This window comes from Lathamus discolor, chromosome 7 (assembly GCF_037157495.1).
Source record: "Lathamus discolor isolate bLatDis1 chromosome 7, bLatDis1.hap1, whole genome shotgun sequence".
NCBI lineage: Eukaryota > Metazoa > Chordata > Aves > Psittaciformes > Psittacidae > Lathamus > Lathamus discolor.
The window spans coordinates 21,898,724-21,925,642 of NC_088890.1; the positions used below are offsets into that span (position 1 = coordinate 21,898,724).

Here is a 26,919-nt window from a genome sequence, read left to right on the forward strand (position 1 = left end):
CCCTGCCGCTGCTGCTGCTGCCGCTGCTGCCGCTGCTGCTGCCGCTGCTGCTGCTGCTACAGCCGTCTAGCCACTGCCGTCCAGCCACTGCTATGGCCACTGCCGCTGCCGCTGCAGTCAGGGCTGGGGGCTGAGCGGCGGCTCTTACTGCTGGCTGGCACCATGGGGCTCTGTGACGTCATGGCCGAGCTCTCGGTCCATCTCGGGGGGGGGCGCACGTTCCAAGGGGAGCTCGCTCCAGGGCCCGGGACACAGCCCACCCGCGGCTGAGCCCGCAGCTCTGCCCTGCCCTCCAGGCGCTGTCACGGGGGCAGCGAGGGGCTCACAGTCCCCCAGAACCACAGGGAACCACAGCCGAGGGAGATGGGACCTCCTCAGGGGCAGGAGCAGCCGCTCATGAGGCTGAGGAGCGAGTGATTTCAGTCCCAAAGCAAGTGCAAGATCCCCTCCTGGAGGCATCTTCCAGGCTGGAGCCCAGTTTGGCACCTTGGGGGACCCCAGGGCTCACAAGTCACTTTCACCTTACAGGGAAGATGAGGCCTTTACTTTTCCATTTCCTCTTCCCATGGAGTTCAAGTGAGTATTTTCAGTCAGGATCCTCGAAGAACAAAGTCAATCCGTAAACCAGAAAATACTCTCTTAAACTGACGTTCAGAAGGAAGCTGTGAGAGAGCACACAGAGTGTCTGCTGCCTGACCAGCGTAGTGGCCTTCTGTGGTGGAGTGACTGTCCCAGTGGACAAGGGAAGAGCTCCCGCTGTCATCTGTCCTGGGCTTCTGTAAGGCCTTTGGCACAGGCTCCCACAGCATCATAGAATCCCAGACTGGTTTTGGTTGGAAGGGACCTTAAAGCTCACCTGGTTCCAACCCCAGAGAAGCTGTGGCTGCCTCATCCCTGGCAGTGCTCAAGGCCATTTTGGATGTGGTTTGGAGCAGGCTGCTCCAGTGGAAGGTGTCCCTGCCCGTGGCAGGGGGTTGGGACTGGATGAGCTTTAAGGTCCCTTCCAGCACAAACCATTCTATGAAATCAAAACTGCTGCTGATGGTGATGCTCAGCATTTACACTGTGCAATATGTGCTGAAGGGGGACCCTGGTTTATAGCTGAGGTTTGCCAGGTGATACTGCAGAAAGTTTGGGTTTTTTCCTAGTGCATTCCTCTATGCTTGGGATTTAGCCCTAAAAATAATTTATTATTGATAGAAAAAACCTGCTTCTTGTAGGAAAACAGGTTATGAGGTGGTTGGATTTGTTTATGGGCAGTTGTTTTCAGTATGTGGATTGATCACACAGCTGATACTTGCTTTTATCTGCTCAGGTCTCTCTTGATACAAATTCATCACTTGTTTTTTATCGCCGCTCTGCGTGGTCAGTCCAGTAATTTCCTGGAGAGCAGGAGGCAGCCTTTGGAGAAATGCAGGCTCAGGGTTCTGAAATTTCACCTCTGGGGGGAGAGATGGTTTTGTTCCTTTTCACTGCAGGCCTGGGGAGGAATTTTATCAGCACCTTCTTACACTTCTCACTGTTCACTTGGTCTTCTACAGCCCTATGCAAGTGCTCCCACCTTTCACTGTGCATGGTAACAGGAGCTTGGAGACCTGTGGCATGCTGATTGTTTAGAGATTTATTTTGAGAGTAAGAACTGGGATTCTGCCTCCTACTGTTCTGGTACCTCTGTGTATCTCTCACAAGGCATTGCAAGGTGGAAGGGTAACATGATGGATGCCCTGCAGGCACTGCAAGGTGGAAGGGATGGGTGACATGATGGATGCCCTGAAGGCATTGACAAGGTGGAAGGGATGGGTAATATGATGGATGCCTTGGAGGCATTGCAAGGTAGAAGGAATGGATAACATGATGGATATCCTGCTATCCTGGGTTCAGCAGCAGCAGTCATTTTTCTCCTTCTTAGTAGCTGGTGCAGTGCTGTGTTTTTGACTTTTGGCCTGCGAACAGCACTGATAACACCAATGTTTGTAGTTACTGCTCAAATGTTTGGTCTGACCAAGGACTTTGTGAGCCTCATGCTCTGCCAGGGAGGAGGGGAAGCAGGGAGGAAGCAGAGACAGGACACCTGACCCAAGCTAGCCAAAGAGGTATTCCATACCACAGCACGGCATGCCCAGGATGTAAATTGGGAATTACCCGGAAGGGCTGGCTCACTGCTTGATCAGGCTGTGTATTGACGGGTGGTATCGTATTCTCTTCCCTTGTTATTTCCCTTATCATTATTATCATTGGTGGTAGCAGCAGTGGTTTGTGTTATACCTTAGTTACTGGGCTGTTCTTATCTCAACCCATGGCAGTTGCATTCTTTCGAGTCTCCCCCCATCCTTCCGGGAGCAGAGGGGAAAGAGGAGGGGAGTGTATGAGCGGCTGCATGGTTCTGAGTTACTGACTGCACTTAAACCACGACACCTGCAGGCACTGCAGGGTGGAAGGGAAGGGTGACATGATGGATGCCCTGCAGGCACTGCAAGGTGGAAGGGATGCGTGACATGATGGATGCCCTGCAGGCACTGGCCAGCGTGGTCCCGCTGCCTGGTGCTGCAGGCAGCAGCCCTGGGGGGCTCGCCTCAGGCTGTCTCTGCACTGTGGGCAGAGGGGCTGCAGCAGACGCTTCCGCAGTGTCTGTGGGACCGCGGGTGGTGGTTGCTGGACAGCAGCACTCTTCTGGAGCCTCGAATCAGGGCCTGGGCTCAGCTGCGGCTGGCGCTTGTGTGTGAGGATGTAGCCCTGAGCTGGAGTTGCGCTGGCTGGGGGGGTTCACCAGGCACGGTGCTGATCCCAGGCTGGATCCTCTGCCCTTCACACAAGGGGAGGGGCCGTACACACCCTTCGTGAGTGTTTTTCCTGCTCCGGCCCTTGGAACCGAGACAAAGGTTTCCAGGGGTGGGTTTGTGTTTCCCTGTTGGGGTTACTGGAGCTGCTGGGGGACAGCTGGTGGCTCCTGCCTCGCCTCTCACACCTCCGTGGTTGCAGGTGTGCTGAGGGCGGTGAGGACCAGTCTGACCTCCTCCACCTCCCCTCCCACCTCACTGCCCCCCGAATGGGGGCTGCCCCTGCGTGGCTGTCACTCCGCATAGGGCTCCCTGGAGCAGACGTCACCACCAGCACTCTTCTGCCTCCATGCTGATGTTTATGCACACAAACACTTTGCTGTCCGGCTGGTCTAGTAAAGGAAAGACAATCCCCTGCTCTGCTGCTGTTTGCTTTCTTTTCCAGGTGCTTGGCTGTGGTGGCACAGGAGGCTCTGTTGCTCCCCGGCCATCTCCTGGAGGTGATTCCTCTTTGCAGCCCTGCCCTGCTCCCATTGTGATGGGAGACAGACCTCCAGGGAAGGTGCACTGCTGCATCCCCTCCATTGAGCAGCGCTGCTATTGCTGCTGAGACACCTGCTTTGGGCCTCTCTTCTTTCCGGCAGAAACCATCCCGCGCTCTCCTGCTCAGGCCAGGCTGAGTGCTGCGGCAGAGCGTCACTGCAGCTCAGCCTTCTGAAAGGTGAGGCTTGCTGTGGTGTTTGCCCCGGGGCTGCTTTGCTGAATGCCCTTTGCGCAGGTGAGGTCCCTCGGAGTGGGGATGCATCACCTCACCAACCTTTAGATGTTGTATGTGAAGGGTGGGATCCCACAGACGGGCTCTGAGTGACCCCACCAGGATCTCTTCCAGCAGCACCCCATGGCTCAGCCCCAAGGCAGACACCAGCTCATCCTGTCCCTAGGGACCCCCAGGATAACTGCAGCTGCATTTCACGATACCAGGTGCTCTGCTGTTTGCTTCCCACTGTGGGTTTTCCACCGCCCCAACCTTGGCCAAGGGCAGCCGGCCTGGATGCTCTCCCCACTGCGCTTCAGCAGTCCTGCTGGTCCAGGCCCTCCTGTTTCTGTGGAAGGCCTTTCAGGTCAACGAGTCCCTGCTCCTCCATATGTGGATGTATGTCCTGGTGAGAGATGATTCACCGAACGTGCAGGCAGCTTTGCTCCAGGTACCAGAGCAGGATGGCTCCTGCTGCCAGGCACGGCTGAGGAAGCTTGGGCACAGGGCAAGTGTGCACAGGGGCCTGTGGTCCAGCTGAGCCCAGTGCGGGGCTGCCCAGCGGAGCACGCACCCCGGGGAGCGCCCGGGGAGGACGCGCACTGTGAGAGCTCCGCAGCCCGTCGTGGCGGTGCGCGATGCTCACAGCTCAGCATGCCTGGGGTTTCCATGCTTCTTAGAGCAGCTCCGGTGCCTAAAGGGGCTGCAGGAAACCTGGAGAGGGGCTTGGAACAAGGGCCTGTAGAGACAGGCCAAGGGGAATGGCTTGAACCTGCCCGAGGGGAGACTGAGATGAGCTCTTAGGCAGAAGCTCTTCCCTGTGAGGGTGCTGAGGCGCTGGCACAGGGTGCCCAGAGAAGCTGTGGCTGCCCCATCCCTGGCAGTGCTCAAGGCCAGGTTGGACACAGGGGCTTGGAGCAAGCTGCTCCAGTGGAAGGGGTCCCTGCCCGTGGCAGGGGTTGGAGCTGGAGGAGCTGTAAGGGCCCTTCCAACCCAAACCAGTCTGGGATTCTGGGATTCTTAGATGTGCTTTGGCCAGAGGTGCACAGGAGCTGGGGGATGTCTCTCCACACCTTGGGGTGCACCAGGGTTTGCCTTTCCTGGAGTTCCCACAGGGCCTGGGGACCAGAAGGTGCGCAGCTGGAGCCCCTCTTTGCGGGTGAATGTATGGCCTTGAGCAATGTTGTACTTCTTTGTAGTGTATCCTCCCTGTGTGACTTGTTGTCCTCTTTGCATCTCCTGTTACCTGCTTTGCATCTCCCTTTTTATTGTCCCCTTTGCCTTTGCACCAAGGTTTCCTTTTAAAGCCCGTGAAGATGTGTGGTGGTGCTGCCGAGGCCACTGCAGCCCTGTCCCAGGAAAGGGGCAGGGTGAGGGTTTCATGCTCTGAAGGATGCTCATCACAGGTGTGGGGGGCAGCGTGGGGAGCGGGGAAGGGAGCGATTGCTCCGGAGGAGCCAGCTGTACTCACTGTTACGGGGTAAGTCGTGCAATAAACTGATGCTTCGGTCTCGCACCTTCTGCTCTCAGAATGAGTCATTTAAGTGCTACCGGGTTCTCACAGTGCATTTGGCCATTACAGGGTATGGAAAACTGAGTGAAAAACTGATTAAGGATTAAAACCAGAAAAAAGGCCACTTCTCCCCACAGCCCGTGGATTAACTGGAACGTGAGTTGTGCAAGCACAAAGGGTCTTGCTCCACTCCAGGAAAAGCCTAATTCAATGCACCAGAAAGATTTTCGCTTAAACCACTGCTGAAGTTCTCATGCTGTCATTCATTCGTGGAGATGGGCTGATTTTTTAGTCCTTATGTTTGATTTTTGTTTGGAAACAGTAGGAGAAAAAGCGTGCCCACTGTGAGGATTTGGTTCTCAAAGACGGGTGTATTATTGCAGCTGCAGAAGCTGCACAATGAGTTCGTGGTGGCTTTCCCAGAGGAAAACAGGTTGTGGTGTGTGTGTGTGCCATGGGGGTCTGGAGTGGGGCACTTTTAGCCTCTTTAGCCACATTATGCCATGCCATGCCACTGTTTGCGTTTGTGTATATGTCCTCTGGTGTGTAGTGACTGTACCGAGCAGCCACCCATGCAGCGGAGCGTCCCAGGCAATACACTTTTGTGTGTTCCTCTCTCTTTCTCCTCTTGCTCATAGTAAATAACTCTGATTACAAGAAGGAACCAGATGTTGCTTGAAATAATTTGGCCTTGTGATAAAACAATAGCGTGTTCACTGCAGAGCTTTTTTTCCTAAAAGGCAAATTTCTCTTCAATTTTCCTTTTCCTTTCACATCACCATAAATCCCTTCATTGTATCAGAGCGGATTCCTCTCCCCAGGGTCTCTGTTCATCCAACACTTCTGACCTGTGGGCAAGTGCTGGAGGAGGTGCTGGGTCCTTCTGTGGGCACTGGGCATGCAGCAGCTGCCATCTCCTGGGGTGGAAATGAGACTAGAATGGAGTCCTGGTAGGTAGCGGAGTGTGAATCAGGGCAGCTCCATCCCCAGGGACACTGGGAATGCTGGTGTGTGCTGGGCCCAGGTGCAGCAGGAGATGCTGCGGAAGCCCTCGCAGTGAGGGGGCTGCAGAGTCTCTTGGAGGAACAATCCCACAGTGAGGATTGTGCTGTGAGAGGAGAGGATCGCGCGGCTGGAGCCGGGGTCAAAGTTCTCCTTTCTTCTCTCGGGAGCTTGTAGGAGCTCTGCATGGGACAAAGGAAAAGGGCTCGGGCAGCCTTTGCAACACTGCCTCAGCTGCTGGAGCAGGAAGTGGAGGAAAACCGGGGCTGCGGAAACCCCAGCAGATAAGTACTGCCTTCGTTTCTCTCCTGTATAAATGGCTTGGTCCACTTGCCACCATTTTCTCCAGCTCCACCCTTCAGTGCATCTCCCAGCATGTGGAAGGAATAAACCAGGTGTGAAGGTTTAAGTGTTCAAGGCCAGGTCAGACATGGGCTTGGAGCAAGCTGCTCTAGTGGAAGGTGTCCCTGCGTGTGGCCGGGAGCTGGAACTGGATGAGCTTTCAAGCTCCCTTGCAACCCAAACCAGTCTGGGGTTCTACGACTGCAGGAGACCACAGTGCTTACCCTGATTTGTGGCAGGGCAGACAGAGGCCACCAGTAGCTCTTCAGTTTGACACCTCCTTGCCATTAAGCAGCCAGCCCCAAAAATTCATCTCGGCTCAAAGGGCATCTGCATCCTGGGTTCACCCAGCACAGGTACCATGAGCAGCATAGGACAAGTGGAGGAAAACTACCGAAGTGTTGCTGCAGGTTTCCAGCAGGTTCTGCAATCCCTGCTGAGCCCGTGGCTGTGTCAGGGCTGTGCTGTTCCTGGACACCAAGCTGGTGAGATCAGAGCGTGCTGAAGTTCATCTGTGCAAGCTCCACTGCCGCCTCGGCTGCGGATGGGCACTGCCCATGCTCCCAAGCAGTGGGGCAGGCTGGGTGGAGACAGGCCCCACGTCCACCTGAGGTGGCAGGAGCCCTGGGGTAGCTGGAGCTCAGCAGAGCTCTCCTGCTGCCCCTCGCGGGTGACATGCGCAGCGTGCATCAACCGTGGCCTTACCAGGGTGATGTTCTGGGTACGGGTGTTTTCCATCGTGAGTGTGGGTCGGTATCAGCAGATCTCTCTGCATGGATGATAAGGGACATTTTAATCTTGCTTGCTACTGATTAGAAAGCAGAGGATTGGGCTAGAGCCATAGCTCCTGAGCAATAGCCAAATAGTCATAGACAGACCCAGGGAATGAATAACATGGCACCAGCTCCGTTTGGGAAGGATTATTAGCCCAGCAGGAGCCTGGATGCCTGGAACCACAGCAATGCAAATAGTGGGGAGTTCATTCATACAGCAGAAGAATCTCCCGACCTTATCTAACCTTACATATTCACTACACCTCTTCATTTAAATAATCACCATGGGAGCACTCTGCCTGCGCTGGAAGGTCCATGCCTCCCCTGGTGCTGCATTGCAAGAAGATGCTCTCTGTTACACTGCTGTGTGGTGAGTCTCCTGGGTCCCTACCACTGAAGGAAAAGAAATCTGTTTAAAAGAAACAAACAGCTTTGTGTAAACTACAGCAATGAGCTGCCAATTCCATGTTCTTCCAGCACAGAAAAGCATCCTTCCCCTGCCATAAAGCACTCCGTTAGCAGCCACGGTACCGCTCCAGGGGTGTGTGGTTATGAGATCATGTCACTCGGGACCGGAAAGCACCAGACTATGCCCTATGTCTTATAAATGCAGATGTGTGATGATTAGCTCATGACAACCATCAGAGTTCCTGCTGGAATGATACTCCTAATAATTTATCCTTCGGAAGTTTTTAGTTGGGATCACCCTGTGCTCAGGGTCTGCTCAGTGCAGAGTCACTGAGAGCTGGTGCTGTGTGTGCCATGGAAGATGGAGCTGTAATGGGCTCCTGAGCTCACATGGTGTGTGTAACCAGAAAGTCAGATAATTCCTAGTTGGGATGATGGATACTAATGCTCAAACCACTAATATCACTGAATACGGTTGCATGAGATTGAATAAGAATACCCCTATTGTCAACCACGTTCCCTTTTTTTATCACCAGATGATATAGTAATATATTATTATAGTTCTTTCTGTATGTTTCTTCTTAATGTATGTTCATCATCTAGACTCTAGGAGGGCTGCAGCTGCAGCAGGAGTGGAACCACATGGGGAAATGACTCACCTCCCATGGGCTAGACATGGATTTTTGACCCAGGAAAACATGAAAGCTGACATAAAGGTGGAGCATTGTGTTATTCAGGGAACAAAATGTCACAGCAAATGGCTGCTTTAAGTTTGGCCTGTTTTATTAGTAGACTTGTAGCTGTGAAGTAAGTGTGAAGAAAATGTACTTGTTGCATTACAAAAGGTCAAGTACGCTAAACACCTTCAGCTGCAAATGAGCCAAAGGATGCTGCAGCCACAGTCAGTCTCTGCCCTGCTCTCTTCTGGTAGGAGGCCTCAAGTTCTAATGAGGAACTGGTTTAGAGTTGAGTGAAGATTCAAGAGGTAGCAAGAGCGTTCCTTTTCCTTTATGCTTCTTAAAAACTCCTCCCCTGGTCCCACTGGATGTCGCCTACAAACAGTGTTGGATGTACCTTTGAGTTGCATGATTTCTCCTTTCATTACTAGCGCTGAAATTGGAGGGCCCTGTGGAAGCGTCCTCTGATAGCGGTGGGGCTTGCATGCTTTGTAGATGAGTCCGAGGAAAGGCCTGGTTATATAAGGGCATTTCTCCTCTGCAGTTTGCAGCAACATTCAGGTGCATCCAAGTTAACCTGAAGCTTGTTTTAAGGCTTGGCTTAGTGACTGTGGGCTTCCAAGAATACCTGGAGTTGTTCGTGTTGAAGGGACCTTAAAGCTCCTCCAGCTCCAACCCCTGCCACAGGCAGGGACCCCTTCCACTGGAGCAGCTTGCTCCAAGCCCCTGTGTCCAACCTGGCCTTGAGCACTGCCAGGGATGGGGCAGCCACAGCTTCTCTGGGCACCCTGTGCCAGCGCCTCAGCACCCTCCCAGGGAAGAGCTTCTGCCTAAGAGCTCAGCTCAGTCTCCCCTTGGGCAGGTTCAAGCCATTCCCCTTGGCTTGTCCCTACAGGCCCTTGCCCAAAGCCCCTCTCCAGGTTTCTTGCTGCACCAGGGGACTGCAGCACATGCAGGGGAGTGCATACCCACTTTGAGATTTAGACTGAGCTTGGAAAGTGTGTATCCCTCACCTGAGGGACCTTAACATCAAGACAGACAAGTCACCTTTCCCTTTTCATTTGCAGAGCTGGGTGGTAGGAGGGATGGGGCTGGAATGGCAGTGCAGGACAGTTCCGTCTCTGTCGCACCTGCAGCAGTCCTTGCCTTCCCCACTGCCCTTGCAGGAGCTGTGCAGCTTCTCCCCATGGGAATTCCCCACAGGAAATCCTCTGCTCCTGCTCAGGATCCAGAAGTAATGCAGATCTCTCCCCAGTTCTCCCATTCCCAGAAATCAGGCTGCGTGTGTCGTTTGCGTGTATGCACATGCCAAGTTTCAGCCCAAAGAGAGTTTTTACACCTGACTTACAACCTGCTGAAATGATTTTATGATGGAAGCACTGACATAACCCCACAGTAACGCAAGCACACCAGGGGCATGCCCGTGGTTTCTAATGCTTTTATGAGGTGTGTGTACAGGAGGTGACGTCCCTGGCGTGGACAGGACCTGGCTTGGACCCTACTCCTGAGCCCTCACATAGGGACAACAAAACCCATTTCCTAGATGTTGATCAGCCCCAGGTGAGCTCAATAGTTAAATGTCTCACTCCTCACCCCTGCCAAAGAAAAGCAGTAGCAGGAGAAGGGCGTATCTGCTGTGTTTGGAGTGTGGACCGCTGGCATCAGAGCCTTGTAGCAGTGGTGTTTTGCTGCCTCGGGCCATGAAATGAAATGTCCTGGGCTGGAGCACTTGTGTTTGAGGGAGCTGGGACTTTTCTGAACCCTTGGGTAACTCTGGAGCATCACTGGGGACCAGGTTTTAATTAAAGTGTAAAACTGCATCTGCTGCGATCCTGCATTATTGTTATTAAGGGGATAAAACCTTCCATTATCAGATGATTTCTGAATGTGCAGAGTCGTAGCTAAGAATGAGTTGGTGACAAGAAAGAGGTTTTGGCTTATCAGTCAGTAGCTCATGTAAAGGTGGCGTTCAGCAGCCAGTGTGCATTGCAGCGTCTGTGAAGGTGAGGTGCTGGAAAAACACCAAAATTGTCCTAGAAAATAACAAATATGCCTTTAAATAAAGACTGTCATTGTTTCTATTGCACAAGCAGCGCTGGGTGAGAAGGCTGCCTCTATGCTGATACTTACTTGATGTTCTGCAGTGATTGATTCAGAAACCCTGACCCGAATACCCATATCAGCAAACCAGCAGCTTCAATTCTATATCTACACTTATTTCCTGGGTATCTCTGCTGCATAGGTTGGTCACTCCACAAAACCACACATAAACAGGTATTGTGTCCAATAGGGTGATACAGAAGAACAAGCTTCTAGCTTAGCTAAAACTATGACCAGTGAAATTAGAACTTTGGCATTTGGTGCACCGGACTGGTATTGCTGGAGAGAACAGCGGTTGTGGAGGAACTGGATGTACCAGCACAGGGAGAGTGAAATGGTTATTTTTTGGTCTTTCACATATGTAGTCTCTAGGGTGAGACCAGGAAATGGAGCCCAGGTCTGAGACATGAACAAAATATGTGGGTTTTAAAACCTCTATGGGTCTTCGATGCTGTCCCGCATTGCTTCCCTGATGTTCTATGAGTGGTGAACACCAGACAGGTAACACAGACAGACAGCACCACCAGCAGTGTGGCCTCAGGTGTAATAATTTCCATTCATATATGTTTTAATATTAAAGACAAGGAGCACCTGTAAAGTTTGTTTAAAAGTTAGGTGTTAGGTAAGATGGACACTTTACAAATGCAATTTATAACTGTCGAATTGCTACTGTTGATTAGAACGGGGAGGTGTGAAACTGCCGCAGTGGATTCAGGAATCATTTATGATTTATTACCTTCATTTTTTAATCAACAAACAGAACTCTGCACAGGGGGTGCAACCACCTCAGGAGAGAGACGTGCTGGTGCCAGCAAGTGCTTTGGTGGGGCTTGAAGCACATACTCCTGTTTCATGCTCTGGGTGTGGACCGAGCTTTGAGCAGAGACGCAGATGCCATCTGATGACGCTCAGCCAAGGGTCATTAATCCTGTGTACTCCTGCCACGTCTCCTTGCTCATATCCATGTGACTGTGCATGGCCAGAAGATGAGCAGAAGCTTCTCACGACGCAGAGGACACGCGGCCGGGTGGGTCTGTGCTGTCTCTGCACTGCTGCGCCGGTGCAGAGCACTCTGGGTTTGCTACAGCCATGTCTGAGCTTACTCACTCCATTATTGCAAACGCCAAAGCAGCACGTGCTGCGCACCAGGTAACCGAACTGCATTCCTGGTGTTTTCTGAATGCCGGTTACTGCAGTGGAATGAGTAGTCTAAGAAGTTTAAACAGAGACACGGGGGAATGTTATGGCAACTGCTTCAGGTTGAGATTATTTTATTCTTCACGACACCGACATGAAACAAGTAGCACTTGTGATGGGGATGTGTTAAGTAAATGGCATGAAGAGGCCTTGGGCAGTTCTGCTCGCACGCTGTGAGCGCTGCAGTGAGCCTGCCTTGCCCTCAGTGCCTGTGGCAGAAGATGAAGGAGTCCAAGGAGCAAGGCTGTGAAGCCCTTTCTTTGCCTGTGCAAGAGCAACTGGCGCGCCAAGCTGGTGGGTAGTGCTGCAGGATGCCGTTTCGGGGGGGTTTATATTGCAGTCCTTCACACTGGAGTGTCAGGAAAATCCCAAACCCAAAACCCAATCATCCAAAAACCCTACAGGGTACCCAGGGGTCTCAGAGATCACACGAAGCCTTCATGTGAGGTGACTGGTGTGATTCTTGAGTGAATGCTCATAAGGCAGGTGAGCCAGGTTCAAGACATGGTTGAAAGCTACTGTCCAAAACTGGGACAAAGCCAAGAGGACGCCACATGTAGGTTTGTCTCACCTAAAACCATGTGTATTTCAGTACATCTCCAGAGAGCTCCTTGCTATGGGGAATCTTTAACACTTGCCACAACATTGTCTGCACTGTGTTCTCATGCCCATGTTGGCACAAAACACTGCATGTCAGAACAGTTGTGTTTGAAACAGGCTTTGCATCTTTTACTGCAGTTTCTACGACTTGTTTACCTAAGTCACTCCACATGGGGAAAGAATAATCCTCTACATATGTCCTGCGGTATTACAAATAGTTGTTATTTAACTCAGGCTTCCTCTCATGCTAGCAGTCCATGTGTTCAGTATAATGCAGTGTCTTGGATCATCATTTGCTAAATCTATTTTAAAATAAAAATTATTGTGTTTCAATATGCACCCAGAGCATTGGATATGCACTGTGCAGGTGTGTACTGTGTGTGCACAGTGTGCAGTGTGCTCTGCTCTGCTTGGCTCTACTTCCCAGGTGGAGTGGCTCAGCTGGTTATGTAGAGGTGATCATTTAAGCAGATCACTATGCAAACCAGCGATTACAGCATCATTTCCCCTCCTTTTATGGGGTTCTCTGGTGGTCCAAGCCTCAGCCTGCTCAGCCAAATGATGGGCTCTGCAGTATCTGAGCACATAGAACAATGCTCTTAACAATAGCATGAAATGATGGAGCACCGTGTGTGGACGCATCGTGCTCCTTGGGGTTTTCATTCAGAGCAAATCTTCTAACAAACTGGTGTTTTCTCCCTTCCATGGTCTTCTCCTGCTGACTCTAAAGTAGTGGCTGGAGGATGAGTTTGGTTGTGATGTGATCAGTGATCAGTGTTGTGATCAGTGTTGTGATCAGTGTTGTGATCTTAGGGTGCATTAGAAAGGGAGTGGTTAGTAGGTCAAGAGAGGTTCTCCTCCCCCTCTACTCAGCCTTGGTGAGGCCGCATCTGGAATATTGCATCCAGTTCTGGGCCCCTCTGTTCAAGAAGGACAGGGAATTGCTTGAAGGAGTCCAGCGCAGAGCCACAAAGATGATTAAGGGAGTGGAACATCTCCCTTATGAGGAGAGGCTGAGGGAGCTGGGTCTCTTTAGCTTGGAGAAGAGGAGACTGAGGGGTGACCTCATCAATGTTTACAAATATGTGAAGGGTAGGTGTCAGGATGATGGAGCTAGGCTTTTTTCAGTGATATCCAGTGATAGGACAAGGGGCAATGGGTGTAAACTGGAGCATAGGAAGTTCCACGTTAACATCAGGAAGAACTTCTTTACTGTAAGAGTGACAGAGCACTGGAACAGGTTGCCCAGGGGGGTTGTGGAGTCTCCTACACTGGAGATATTCAAGGCCCGCCTGGACAAGTTCCTGTGTGATGTACTGTAGGTTACCCTGCTCTTGCAGGGGGGTTGGACTAGATGATCTTTTGAGGTCCCTTCCAACCCTTGGGATTCTGTGATTCTGTGATTCTGTGATCAGTGCCACTGACTGATCTGTGGGGTAAGCCTTGTTACCCTTCCAGCCTTTAGTTTTGCTCAGATATTAATCTCAGGCTTGTTTCATTACTAAGCCTTTTCTCCTTTCACTTTTAGATAATTTAGGGGGTGAAAGTGCTGTTCAGGTACAAACTGCTCCCTTTTCATCTTCAAGGTGCAAATACAGTTTTTCTCACTGCTCCTTCTACAGGCCTGTGGTGACCCATTCCTCTGTGCAGGCAGCAGCCAGAGCACAGCCACAGCCTTCCCAGCTCCACCTCGGCAGCAGGAGCAACTTGTTTCAAGGGCTATTGCCTGAACAGAGCCCAAGTGATGGGCACAAGAGGTGATGGTTTGTGTGGGTCATGTTTAAGCACACATCTATGCAGCCTGTTATAATAGTGAGGCATTTACCAGCCTCTGCGTAACCAGCAACTTGATTATTTTGACCTTATTTTTACTTGTGAACAGATTTCAAGTCTATAATGGTTTTACTGCCTTCACCATACCATGTGGCTGTTCAAAACCTTGGCTCCATCCCTTTGGTGGGCTCGTGAGAGATGGTGAGTCAGACGCTTGCAGTCCTTTCAGCCCCTCTCCAGCAGCTATAGCCTGGCTCTGCTCAAGTTTTCTGTTTTCATTTTATATTTTTATGACTAATTACCTCTTTCACCACTCAAAATCTTGCTCAATTGTCAGTCGTGGTGTAAGGCCCCTCACTGTCTAGCATGGGGGGAATGTGCAGGATTTCTGCTGACTGCCTTGATCCCTGTAGGTCTTACATTTAGTATGCTTATGCAGGGCTGTGCTCCTGTTCGAAGCTGAACTACTTCTCTAAAGAGGCTGCAAGACTGGCAAAGAGGGTTTCATCATTATCATGGAATCCCAGACAGGTTTGTATTGAAGGGACCTTAAAGCTCCTCCAGCTCCAACCCCTGCCACGGGCAGGGACCCCTTCCACTGGAGCAGCTTGCTCCAAGCCCCTGGGTCCAACCTGGCCTTGAGCACTGCCAGGGATGGGGCAGCCACAGCTTCTCTGGGCACCCTGTGCCAGCGCCTCAGCACCCTCACAGGGAAGAGCTTCTGCCTAAGAGCTCAGCTCAGTCTCCCCTCGGGCAGGTTCAAGCCATTCCCCTTGGCCTGTCCCTACAGGCCCTTGTCCCAAGCCCCTCTCCAGGTTCCCTGCAGCCCCTTTAGGCACTGGAGCTGCTCTCAGGTCTCCCCTTCAGGAGCCTTCTCTTCTCCAGGCTGCCCCAGCCCAGCTCTCTCAGCCTGGCTCCAGAGCAGAGCTGCTCCAGCCCTCGCAGCATCTCCATGGCCTCCTCTGGCCTCACTCCAACAGCTCCATTAATTCGATTTCCTCATGGCAGAAGCTGTGTCCATTTGCATCTACAGCCATTTGAAGGGGGGCTATCGAAGTCTGATGACAGTGTTTAAACACCACATTCCATGACTGAACTACCTGTAGCTGAAGAATCATGTACGAATTTGCATTTCCAGGGGGAAGCGTATTTTCCTGTGCAATCTGGATGCAGCCCGTTCTGTTGACACTGCCGTGGCTCACCTGAGGCATCACTGGCTTTCACTGGACATCCACGTTCTGGTGTGGCTGTTCAGAAGTTATCAGAGAAGTTGCTCAATGTTTTCCAAGTAACTGCTTTGAATTCAGCACTAAATAACAAGCTGAGGTCTGCTGTGCTGCCATTTTTGGTGAGGTTTCAAATGGCCTATTTCTGTGCGATGATGAATGTTAATAATTGCTGTAAGTATGCTATTAGTCAAAATGAAGCAGAAAGGGACCCAATTATTGAACTAGACTGCTGTGACTGGAATCTATAGCTGATATATTAAAGCCCAACTGTCATGCTTAATAATTAACTCAACCCTCTGGCAATTCTGCAAAAGAAAATGAACATTGAGTTAACTGATCATTATTTCTTTTTCCCCATACCATTGGAACCACGTCCTGCAGTATATCAATTAAACAGTAGAATAATTTTACATCATATGAACTCTGCTTTCACCCGTACTTTCCTACTTCCTGCTTTCCCAACACCACTTCTATGTAATTATGGCTTTTATCAAAGTCTCCATTTGCTGCCCTTGTCTGTGTAAGTGTTGAAGGAACCATTACGGGATGGAAATATTACCTAAAATGCCTCTGTTTTCACCTGAACCAAGAGGAATGATCCACATTCAGATATGTATCTAGTTAAGAGCACTTCCTGTGCCTTCAGTCTTCTCATTCTCTAGGCTGCTTTAGCAAAGGATGGTGATAGCAGAAATAAGCACCCTAATGAAGTGATCCATGCATTATGACATATGAGCGCCTTCCCAGTTAACCTCCCAGTGATTACTCCGTCAGGTCTGAAGTGACTGCTGATGGGCAGTCACTGTGGACAGCTGCTATCGAATAAACTGGTTGATGAGGCTTAGTTGGGCTCCTCTCTCAACAGGGGTGAGCAGCAGCCAGCGCTCTGCTGGGGAAGGCACCTCCCCATGCTGCAGGAAAACCCCAGCTTTGGTGGAGTGGCTCCATGACCATGCTCTTCCCAAAGTGTTTCAGAAACGAGCTGTCTTTATCCAGTGATAAATGTTCTTGCAGGAGGAGGGACAGGCTGTGGTTTGACATTGCCCGCACTCACGTGCTGGAGCTACCTCAAGGGAGTCATTTCAGTTGGATTTATCTCCCTCCTCTGGTTGAGCTCTGCCAGCCTCACCTTGCCCTCGCCAAAGTCACCGCCTGGGTTCTGAACTTGCTGATCTTTGCAAGGGAGTCTGAGCGACAGCAGGAACATTGCACAAGTTCAGAGTGTTCTCTGAAGTTACCGCAAAGGTGGTGATTCCCTAGTCTGGGCCCAGGCAAAGGAAGGCTGGATGCAGATGGGAGAGGAGAGCTGCCCTCGGAATTATTCAGAGTTGGGCACCCACCAGAGACCTCGGGGTAAGCAAGATCCTTTTGTACATTTACCTTTTAGTTTGAGTTTGCTTTTAGTTTGAGGAGGAGACTGAACTCTCCAAACAGAAACCTGGACTTAATGACGCCAATCAGAGCTTATCAAATGCAGGGCAATGCCCAGTGGGCTGGATGGATTGATCTCTTTGCTCTTGCTCTTCATGATTAGAGGGCTGAATTTAGAGATACAGCTGTGTTTGAGGGATGGCTGAACTTAAACCATGTTTGGTTTTTGGCATCCTACAGAAAGGTGGTGTGTGCTTGAGCAAGAGCATTCACAGTGCACTGTTTGCAGTTGCTCTTTCTTCATCCTCTGTCCCCTGCTCACCTCCAGATGGTACCAAGGGCAGGCATGTGGTACCCTCAGGAGGGAAAGCAGAGGCCAGAGAGGTGAAGCCACTTCTTCGGGGTCAGATATTGAACAGCAAGATGGAGAGCTCAGCCCCTGTCTGGGGGGGACTCCATCATGTGGGGTTGTGGGGAGTCCCCTGAGGGGGGATGTGGTCTGACAGCAAGGGCTTAAAGCACAGCTTGGAGTCTGCCCCTTCCTCTCCTCTACTTGCAACTCATTTTCTAGACTATCAATCTCCCACCTCTTTGGGCTAACTCTGCCAGGCTCCTCCCACAGATGCAGGTGACAGAGCCCAGCATGGCTCAGCTAATCTGAAGGCTTTGCAGGATGGAGATGTGCTTTTTGCCTTTTTTATAAGATAATTTTGCCTTGAAGTGGTTCAAGAACCAGTTCTAGCATAAGTGGTTCTTGAAAGGTTTAATTAGAGGGATATGTAGACACAGACCAGATTAAAAGGAGTTTACAAGTACATTTCTTAGTTATTAAAGTAAATCAAAGTGCAACTATAGAATGTTGTTTTCAAAAAGGAGAGGGAATAAGCAAAAACCAACCCGGAATGCGGAAAAACTCAGTTATAATCCATGCAAGAGAAATATTGGGAAACAGCTTCTGGTGCTTCTAGTCTCACCTCTGAGAAGCCCCAGGCCATAGTAACCATCCTCCATGAAAGCCACCACAAACCAGCTGCATCACTGCATCACTGCATCCCTCAAAGACCCCAGGGACTGGTGCCTGGCCCTGTGCATGGACATGGGCAGAAATGCATGTGAGTGAATCTTCTCCCTGTGACACTAACGATATAATTCCAGATGTGTAAGATCAGTTATTCAGATCTGGATGTCCATTTTAAATGGTGTATGTGGGTTTCTTTTGTATTCCTGACTTGAATTTCAATTTCCCTGGTGTTTTCTGGGACTTGCTGCTGCTGCAGTCCCTGTTGGAACTGACCATTCTGAGTAAGGTGCCTTTAAGGGTGTAGAAATGGGACTTGTAAATAGAATTTTCTTATGGCAGCAGTAATTCTAAATGTTCATTTTACAAAAACCCAACTAACCTTATTTACACTGTGCATTAAAAATATGAAGATTTCAAAAGGGGTTAGCATATCTCATCCTTTAACACATATAAAATAGGAAGATGATGCTAGATCACACGTTGCTAGTCTATGCAAAAGTTCATATAAGGTTTGATCTATTCTACGTATATTATTGCTGTTGCAGCACATGTGGAAAACTGATGGAAAAGCATTTGTTTGGTTGTTGGGATGTGCTGAACCAAGCCATGCTGACATGGGTCTCAGTGGGTGCTGAGCCGTGCTTGGAGGGGCAACAGGGACACAGCTCAGCACCACCACAGGCACGAACCTGCTTTTCACACTGTTTGGATTTTATGCGTTTAGCCCTTCTCATGCTCAGTGATGGTGAAGTTGCACATTGGTTGGTCCCCTACCACACAAGATCCTGAGCATCCTCTTCTGCCTCTTCCTACTCTTCTTGAGTGGGTGGCTAAACGGAAAAGGGGATTATTGGAGGTAGCTGTGGAGCAAAAATAAATTAGCTTTGGATCTAATTTGGAACTAGCATTTAGCTGGGAACATCTCATGATGAAGAATATTCTCTGGACAAGACAGTCTTATCTACTCTGGGAGAGAACACTGTCATTCTTTGTCTCCTTGGGGTGGATATTAGGGATCAGGCTCTAAAGACTGCTCTGATCCTGGAAAAGGCTGTTGTGCCCTTCTGGTCCCATTGTAATGCACTGGAGGGGATGGAGGTGTACTGAGGTGTTGCACATTGAGGAATGAAAAGCAGAGCTTGCCCTGGGAGCCACTGCAGCCGCATCCTGGGGCAGATGGTGAGTGGGATTGAATCAAAGGTCTGTTAGCTTCAGTGGGTGTTCAGCTCATGCTCAGCAGTTCAAGTTTTGCAAGGGAATCCTGCTCCAAGTGAGTTTGTCCCCAAGGCCAGCTTCTCCTTAGAACAGGAGCAACAGGAAAATGACTTCCAGCACTCACCTTTGCACCTCCAATAAATTCAGTGATGAAATACCAGAGCAGCTCCTGTGAAAGAAGCTGTCCTGCAACTTGAGAAAGAAAGACCGCAAGAAATCCCTGGACTTCTGAACTGGACGTAAGGAGGAGGCAGTGCTGCTTTTGGATGTGGAAGGGACATCAAAGGATCTTTAGAATGATCAGGAATAAATGTTACTTGCGTATAAAACTTTCCTTAAAACTGAAGTTAGCTATATTAATATTCCTAACAGTTTGGAGCAAGTAAATGACTCATTGCATTGGAGGATATTTACTCACTAAGTTCCTTTAGATAAACCCCCCGATACCTCTGTTATCTGACACTTCTTATTTTTCTGTATTTAACAGGAACTCAAGTACAAGTCTCTACTCCAGGAACCATTGCCAAGGAGATCATTACTCATTAACTCCGGGTAAGGAAAAACGGGCTTAGCAACATCGAAGATCTCTGGAGGGAGTCACTACGTTAATTTCCTGTCAAATTCCTCTTGGTATTCTGTGTAAGCGTTACTCCAAATTAATAATGCAAAATAACTAGAAAGTAGCAAAAACCCCAAGGAGAACATTGCCATTTTTAGCCAGAATGGGTTTAATTCATATTGTCTGATGCATCCGTTGCCCCTGAAATCTGCTGAGCTATTTTTGAAGCGGGTACCTGAATAATTATTTCCCTGTGCACTTCATATAGAAGCTATAGCTAAAGGACATTTTATCTCTAAATTAGAAATGGTGGAAGAGTAATTGCTAGTAACATGTTTGATTAATTTTCACCACCATTGTTGAACATATTTCTTATGAACAAATGCCTTCATTAATAGATCATTTTCACAGAATATAACTATATTATTTGGGACACTTCCATCAGTCACTGTATAAATGATTCTTGACTATTCCTTTTCATTAAGCCAGCTGCATTCCATTAAGAAAATGATCAAAACCATAGTTCAGGGAAGGACTCTGGAATTCTTTAAAAACCCACAGGGAATATTTCCCTCATATCAGTGTTTTACAGATCTAAACTTTTAACCCGGAAACACCATGCTCCAAGTGTAACCTGTGGAAATGACCAGAACTGTTGGAGCAGACAAACTCGTGTTCCTGGATCCCAGCTCTGCAGAGCCCCTGGGATGCAGCCTGGGTGGTGCAGAGGGAAGGGACACTGACATTGGCTTTGCATGGGCGCAATGGGCTACAAAAAGCACTTTGCTCCATGGGACCATGTTCAAGCATCTTCAATTGCAGCAGAACTTGAGCATGTCCTTTTCTGAGGGAAGATCATGGGAAGTTGGGCTGTTGGGCACATGGGAGGGCCGGGGCAGTTTCTTTGCCTGTCCCAGAGCTGGATTGCATCTTCCTCTTACACTGAAATTCCCCCCCAATAACTGTAGAAACGAGTGACTATTTGGTAATAAGGGCTGAAGGCAATTCGTCCACATCACCTAAATCTTGGAAGAACGTCTCCTGCAGCAGTAGTTTGACAGTAACCACCAAAGCACATAGACCCATTATAATTTTTTCCCACAATCAAGTGGGCTCATGTTTGAGCTCTTGGCATAGTCTCCTATAAATTCCCCACCTAATCGCTTAAAAAGGAGCCGATATAATTTTGATTTGTAAGCAGTAATAATCCTCTTTCCATTTCAAGGGTCTACTCCCTTGTTTTTATTCCTGTGACTAATTGTTCATCCATTCCTTGCTGATAAATGCCAGTTAGTGTGGTTGGTGGCAGGAATTAATGGAAATCATAAATTACTTCTCATCTGTGGCAATACTTCACTTTGCAGTCCATCTGGTAGACAAAATTCCTCAGCGGTGCAATGTTTCAAGGGATGAGAATGTCTTTGTTCTTGGTGAAGGCACAGCACCATAACCACTTCAAAGGTATATGGGCCTTAAAACTCCAAACTGATGCAGCACACCACTGGGAAGCACATGGGACTCACCAGCAGTGTACACAGGATGCAATGGTGAAGTTAGGTGAGAAAGAAAAAGGGCCAAATACCATTCTAAACCAAACCAAAACCACACACCTCCAGGACAGTCTAAGTTCAGTTTAATGAGGTGACTTGGTTGGAGATGACTGAAAAGAAGTAATAGCCCAGTTAAAGAACAAAACCTCTTCTATACCTATAGAGGACCCTTAGTCAGCAGGAACAGAGATGAGATGAATGTCTTCCCCAAGGTGTTTTTCCACATGCAAGGACTGTTTTCCTTCTGGTGGTTGCTGCAGCAGTTCCCTGGCAGCCCTGGTACCTCAGCAGCCAAAATAACCTGGGTGGGGAAAAACCCGTCTTGGCCTTCTATAAGTCTGAGCAAATGCCGCAACAACAGTATCTTCCTGTGCAGTATTTTCCATCAGATCCATGCTGTTTCACTGTGAAGTGTTGGGTGAACCTTGCCTCCAGCCTCTGTAAATCTAATCGATAGCTGCACACGATCTGGATGCTCAGCCTGGCTGGGCTCTGCGTGAATTCCCATGTGCTTCCTTGCAAAAGCAACCCCATGCTCTTGCCAGTGCTGCTGCAGCGCGCCTTGTTCTTCAGCCACAGAAAGCGGTCAGTTGATGGTGCATGGTACAGCTTCTCTGTGCACGGGGCAAGTGTAGGTCAGCCAGGTGAGCTGAGCTCAGGAGCAGCACAGATCAGCACGGGACCTGGTAGCTGGGGGAGGACAGGAAGAAAAGGAAAAGAATTAACAATACCAGGAGGTCAAACCCACTTTGGCCTAGTAACCGCTGCCTTGGGAGCACTGACAGCACCTGGGGCTGCATGGGATGTCAGCTGCGTGGACATCCAGCATGGCCGCACAAAATTGAAGGAGAGGCCTTGAAGGCATTTTATGAGCTACTCACACAAAAGAAAATACAGAACTTCTTAACTGTCAAGGTTTTTCTCTTACATCCTTCTCATCCTCTAGGTACAATATATTTAATATAAAACTTGACAAGAACACGGAAAGTTTCCCAAAGGAAGTGGCTAGTGATGAAATACTGTCCTGTGCTCTGGTCCCCTGCCTTTTGTCCCCAAAGATTTGTTAGACTGGTACACATGTACACAATATGTTCTTACAGAGTGTTGTGCTGTGGTTTTGGCACATGTAGTAACACAGATTTCGCATTACATTTTTAACATATTCTCTATGTAATTACACTCTATACAGTATTTTGTTATTTCCACTTTGGATTGCTTTGATCATTCAATGAACAAACATACTGAGGAAAATCTGTTTACAATGGTCTTAAATTCAGAAAGCTTTTGCTCTTTCTAATGGATCTTAATAAAACTTTAATAACTTAATAAACTTTAGGGACTCTAGTGATAGGACAAGGGGTAATGCGTTCAAACTCAAACAGGGGAAGTTTAGATTGGACATAAGGAAGAAGTTCTTTACTGTGAGGGTGGTGAGGCACCGGAATGGGTTGCCCAGGGAGGTTGTGAGTGCTCCATCCCCGCAGTGTTCAAGGCCAGGTTGGATGAAGCCTTGTGTGGGATGGTTTAGTGTGAGGTGTCCCTGTCCATGGCAGGGGGGTTGGAACTGGATGATCTGAAGGTCGTTTCCAACCCAAACTATTCTATGATTCTATGATTCTATGATTCTATAATATTATATATGAGACATGAATTCTATCACTATGCCAACATTAGCAGCCAGTGACAAAATCAATAGATATTTTACAAAGAGGTTATTCTGAGTTTCAGGAATGTCAAATGACAGCTCATAAACAGGCAGCATTTCTTGTTACGTGTTTATTCTGGGTCACTGCCTTTGAAAGACCTCTATTTGAACGGTCAGACAGTGAAAGGAGCAGCCAGCTACCCAGAAGGAGCTGACAGTTATTGCAGACGATCTGCTTATATTGGGGAGGACACATTTACTGGGTGCCTTATGAGAGGCTTGGAATACGCGATTAGTTATTACAGTTGGTTTGGGTTTTTTTTCCCTCAGTTTTTTATAAGTTAAAATAGGAACATTTCTCCAAAATTTACCAAATCAGAATCAGAACTTAAACTCCAGTTGCTGGGAGAAGGGAAGTTCTACTCAAGTCAGCTCTGAAGGTGGTGTCTGCCCAGCAAAGAGCCCTGTGATCCAGAGATAACTTGTGGATGAGGGAGAAAAAGCCACTCACCCAGCCATCTATATTGATTAAGTGAAATTACTTTGAGAAGTGCAAGAAATTACGTAATAGAAAAAGATGAGACAAAACAAGGCCCTTGAGCTGTACAGAGTGCCTGAAGCTGTCATAGCCTCATTTCTTAAGGCCTGGGGATGATTACGAGGCACAGCTTCTGATGTATCCAAACCATGCTGCATGCTGTGATTTCAATCTTGTGAAAGAGGGTGGGGGGGAAAGGAATCACCTGTGAGATTTTGGGGTTAGACTGAGGACTGCTTAGGTAATGATAACATGAAATGGACCTCTGAGCATCACTCTTGTCTCCCTCCTCTCCAGCAAGCATATGGCTTGTCTTGTGGATTTGGTGTAACCTTCACTCCTGAGAAGTGGGGAAGGGGAATTTCAGACCGGGGCTATTGGGCTGCTGTAGCCCTCAGTTATTTAGGGGTAATGTCTAAAAGAGGACCCTGCTGACATGTTGATCTGGTGGTAACTCTCAGACGAGTTTCCCAGGCAACAAGGAAATGGCTGTGCCTCTTTCCACTCTCACGAAAGACAAACCAGATATTTAATGGATGACTAAAAAGGAACATGCATTTTAAATTCGTAAATACCAGTGTTAAAGTGAAAAGGCAAATTAGCATGAAATGAAGGAAAGGGGAAAGGTACAGTCTTATATCAGAAGCATATTCACAGCCTGACACTTCGAGCTGTGATGAAAACTGATCAGAAGTCAGCACTGCCACTGCTGGCAGGCTGCAGAGCTCTCGAGTCTGGGCTGGAGCAATCAGCAGAATGTTTTATACTCTGTGTTGCAGGAAATACCAGAGACACCTGAAGCATTCAACTTTTAATGCTGTGGAGGAAGATGTGGGCACCAGGACATAGCTGCCACTGGAACAGTGTTTCTGTGCTTCTGTAACAGTCCCCGTGTTCCTCAGCTGTGGGTTTCCTGTCCAGCTTGTCCTGTGTGGTGAAAAACAGGGCTTGGAAGCAAGAGGAGAGTGAAGCTGCTAATGCGGAAGGGTGCAGCAGCTTTATGTTAGGACCAGCCTACGAAACACAGAGCTGAGTGACCTGGAAAGCCCCAGATGTGGCTAACTGAAGCCAGCATCCAAAACCCTGTCCCCACAGTGGTTGCTGTGCTGTCCTCACAGAAACAGTCTCTTGCTGTGAGTGAAAGAGGAGCTTGCCTGCTTTTCTCACCACGCTTGGTTACAGCTGGGCTTGCAGCTCTCTCTTTGAAGCACGGTGTTGGTTTTGCCTGACCACTAAGCATCACTTAAATGATATCTTTAAAATTACAGTTATCTCATATTTCAAGTGGCTGATATGCTAGATTAGTTGTTGTTACGTGCCAACATTTGATAGCTTGTATGGGAATTTGGAAGAGAAACTAGGGATATACTCTCAGCCCCATGGTAGCGTTGGAGTAAATGGGATCTTGATAATTTTTTCCAAGTGAATAAAAGTGGGAGGAGAAGGCGCTTGCCAAGAAGAATAGTTAGCAATTAATGAAAAATAGCCTTGCTCTTTGTAGACTTCACAGATGCGAGGATGGGACAAACATGTTTCTGGTCCTGATTCAGCAGGTTCATGAGGGTCACACAATTCACAGCACAAAGCACTGGCCTGACCTGCAGCGAGCAGTCCACTGGAGAGCCATGGAGCTGCAGGGAAGGCTTTGATCTCTGCAGGCGACTGCCAGTTGGCCACTGCTGTGTCAGAAATGCCTGTGCTGCTGGTGGGGAATGGGAATGTGATAAAGAAGAACTTCAGAGCATGCCGTATGCAAAGCCTCAGCTTTCTCCTGCCTCCAGAAGCCTGAGCAGCTCCAGAACCAGCTGCATGGTAAAACTTCTTCTGTGGCTGCCTCATTCCCCCAGACATCAGATGCCTCCATATGAAGAAACAAGCAAAACCAAGCCTAAAGACCCTCAGTCGAGTTGTATTAAATCTTTTGTAGCCACAAAACATTTCCTCTAGCTGCAGGAACAAAGTAAGGAAACACACGTAATTTATATGGCTGTGCTAGTGCCAGAGGTTGCTTCAGCTGCCAGTGGTGGCAGTGGTGGCTGTGTCCTTTAGTATTGCCCAGGATGGAGGCCAGCTTTCAAGGACAGCCACCATGTACTCAACCTGCAGCAAGAGCAATGTGGGAAGAGGAGTGTGCCCAGCTGGAATTCTGCAGAGAGGACAGGGACAAACACCCTGCGTGCCCAAAGCACGTTAAAAATGCTTGTGCTGTTGAGTCGGTCATGCCGGATTTCCCTAAGGAGCTGAGCAGTAGGTGCAAAATGAAGTCCAAGAGGCTGAAGGTCTAATGAGGTCCTACCACCCTGCACAGGGCTGGAGTCTGAATGCAAGTAAAGGAGATCAAAAGGGACTGGCTCCCCACTCTGGGTGCTGGTAGACGGCTCACAGGCCAGTGAGCCGGTATGGATAACCTTCATTTGTACTTCTGCTGAAGGCAGCAAAGACAATAAGGTAAGGGGCAAAAAAGGTTATCTGGAGGTAATGAGAAACTGAACTTCATGGGGGACTGAAGGGATACCAGAGCAGCACTTCCTGTTGAGCACAGAAATGTCAGGGTGAGGAACACAGCCAGTGTTACAGCGCTGGGATGGGGCTGCAGGAGGCAGCTCTGGGAACGATATAGTTGAACGAGGTGCAACCAGCTTCTTCTTTGCCTTACCAAAAAATATCTCTGGTTTGGTCTGAGCAGCGGCCAGGTTTCCGAGGTCTCGCAGAGAGCTGGTTACTTGAAAATGGGACCTGATGGTCCTGGGCTTAATTTGTGAGTATTCTGGTCAAATACAACTGTTAAAAAAATGAAAAATGTTGTATTTTTGTTCTATTAGGAGTTTTTCATCTGTTCTCTAAACTGCCTTCAACTCTAAACTGGCTTTTTGACTCTTTATGGCTGGTTAGGTCAAATGACAAGAAGGCCACTACAGCCTTTTGGGAAATCCACTGCTATTTACAGTAACACAGGAAATATTCTTACAGTAATGGGGCTGGGTGGAGGATTGTGCCTTGGAATCTCCCTCCCAGCAGGAGCTGCTGTGAGGGTGCTGAGGCGCTGGCACAGGGTGCCCAGAGAAGCTGTGGCTGCCCCATCCCTGGCAGTGCTCAAGGCCAGGTCGGACACAGGGGCTTGGAGCAACCTGGACTGGTGGGCAGGTGTCCCTGCCCGTGGCAGGGGGTTGGAACTGGATGAGCTTAAAGTTCCCTTCCAACCCAAACCAGTCTGGGATCCCATGATTCTAAGTGAAGGTAAAGAGGTGTGTGTGTGTAATATACAAATACAGCATCACATCTTCCCTGTGCAAAGGTCTCTGGACTGTGAAGCCAACAGGGACTTGGTACAAGCAAAGATTATTCTTTTCTGCATAACAGCAGCATTAACCATGAAGAAAAACCCCCAGCATTTTTGAAATCCAGTTCCAAGTTTACACTGTGCTGAAATATCTTTCCATTGCACAATAGCACAGGGAGCTGCTCTGGGAGAAAGATGGAGCAATTTTTCATTTAGAGCTCCAGAAGCAGAATAAACCACATATATTTTTCACACCACATAAGGATTTATGGGAAATATTGACATGGTTGTGTCTTTCTGTTAAGGTTACAACAGCAGCTTCGGTATTTTCTTGGCACATGTCTTTAAAATACAACTGTTTACTGGTTTGTCATCTTTGCCTTATAACAAGGAAAGGAGAATTCTGCTCTGCACATCAGGGTTCCCTTCAAGTAATCTCATCTCCATGAATGTAATGGGCTTTGGTTTTTACATGTGTATACTCAAACTGCAGCTACCGGTGTATTCCTCACTTTACAGGAGCAATGCCAACAACTGATAGACTGATATAACATTTTTATGTGGTTTATAGTAATTTTCTTTCCATACTAGGTAC

The 26,919-nt window shown here is 48.8% G+C and overlaps 1 long non-coding RNA gene across 2 annotated transcripts; it reads left to right on the plus strand.

The window, feature by feature from the left end:
- Window positions 1–16,132: 16,132 nt before the first annotated feature.
- Window positions 16,133–25,906, plus strand: LOC136018220 (uncharacterized). Of its 2 annotated transcripts, XR_010614301.1 has the most exons (4): window positions 16,133–16,498; window positions 17,390–17,628; window positions 19,240–19,304; window positions 23,824–25,906. It is a non-coding gene; the product is annotated as an uncharacterized LOC136018220 (long non-coding RNA). The 2 variants fall into 2 exon arrangements; XR_010614302.1 differs by lacking the exon at window positions 17,390–17,628.
- The last annotated feature ends 1,013 nt before the right edge of the window (window positions 25,907–26,919 follow it).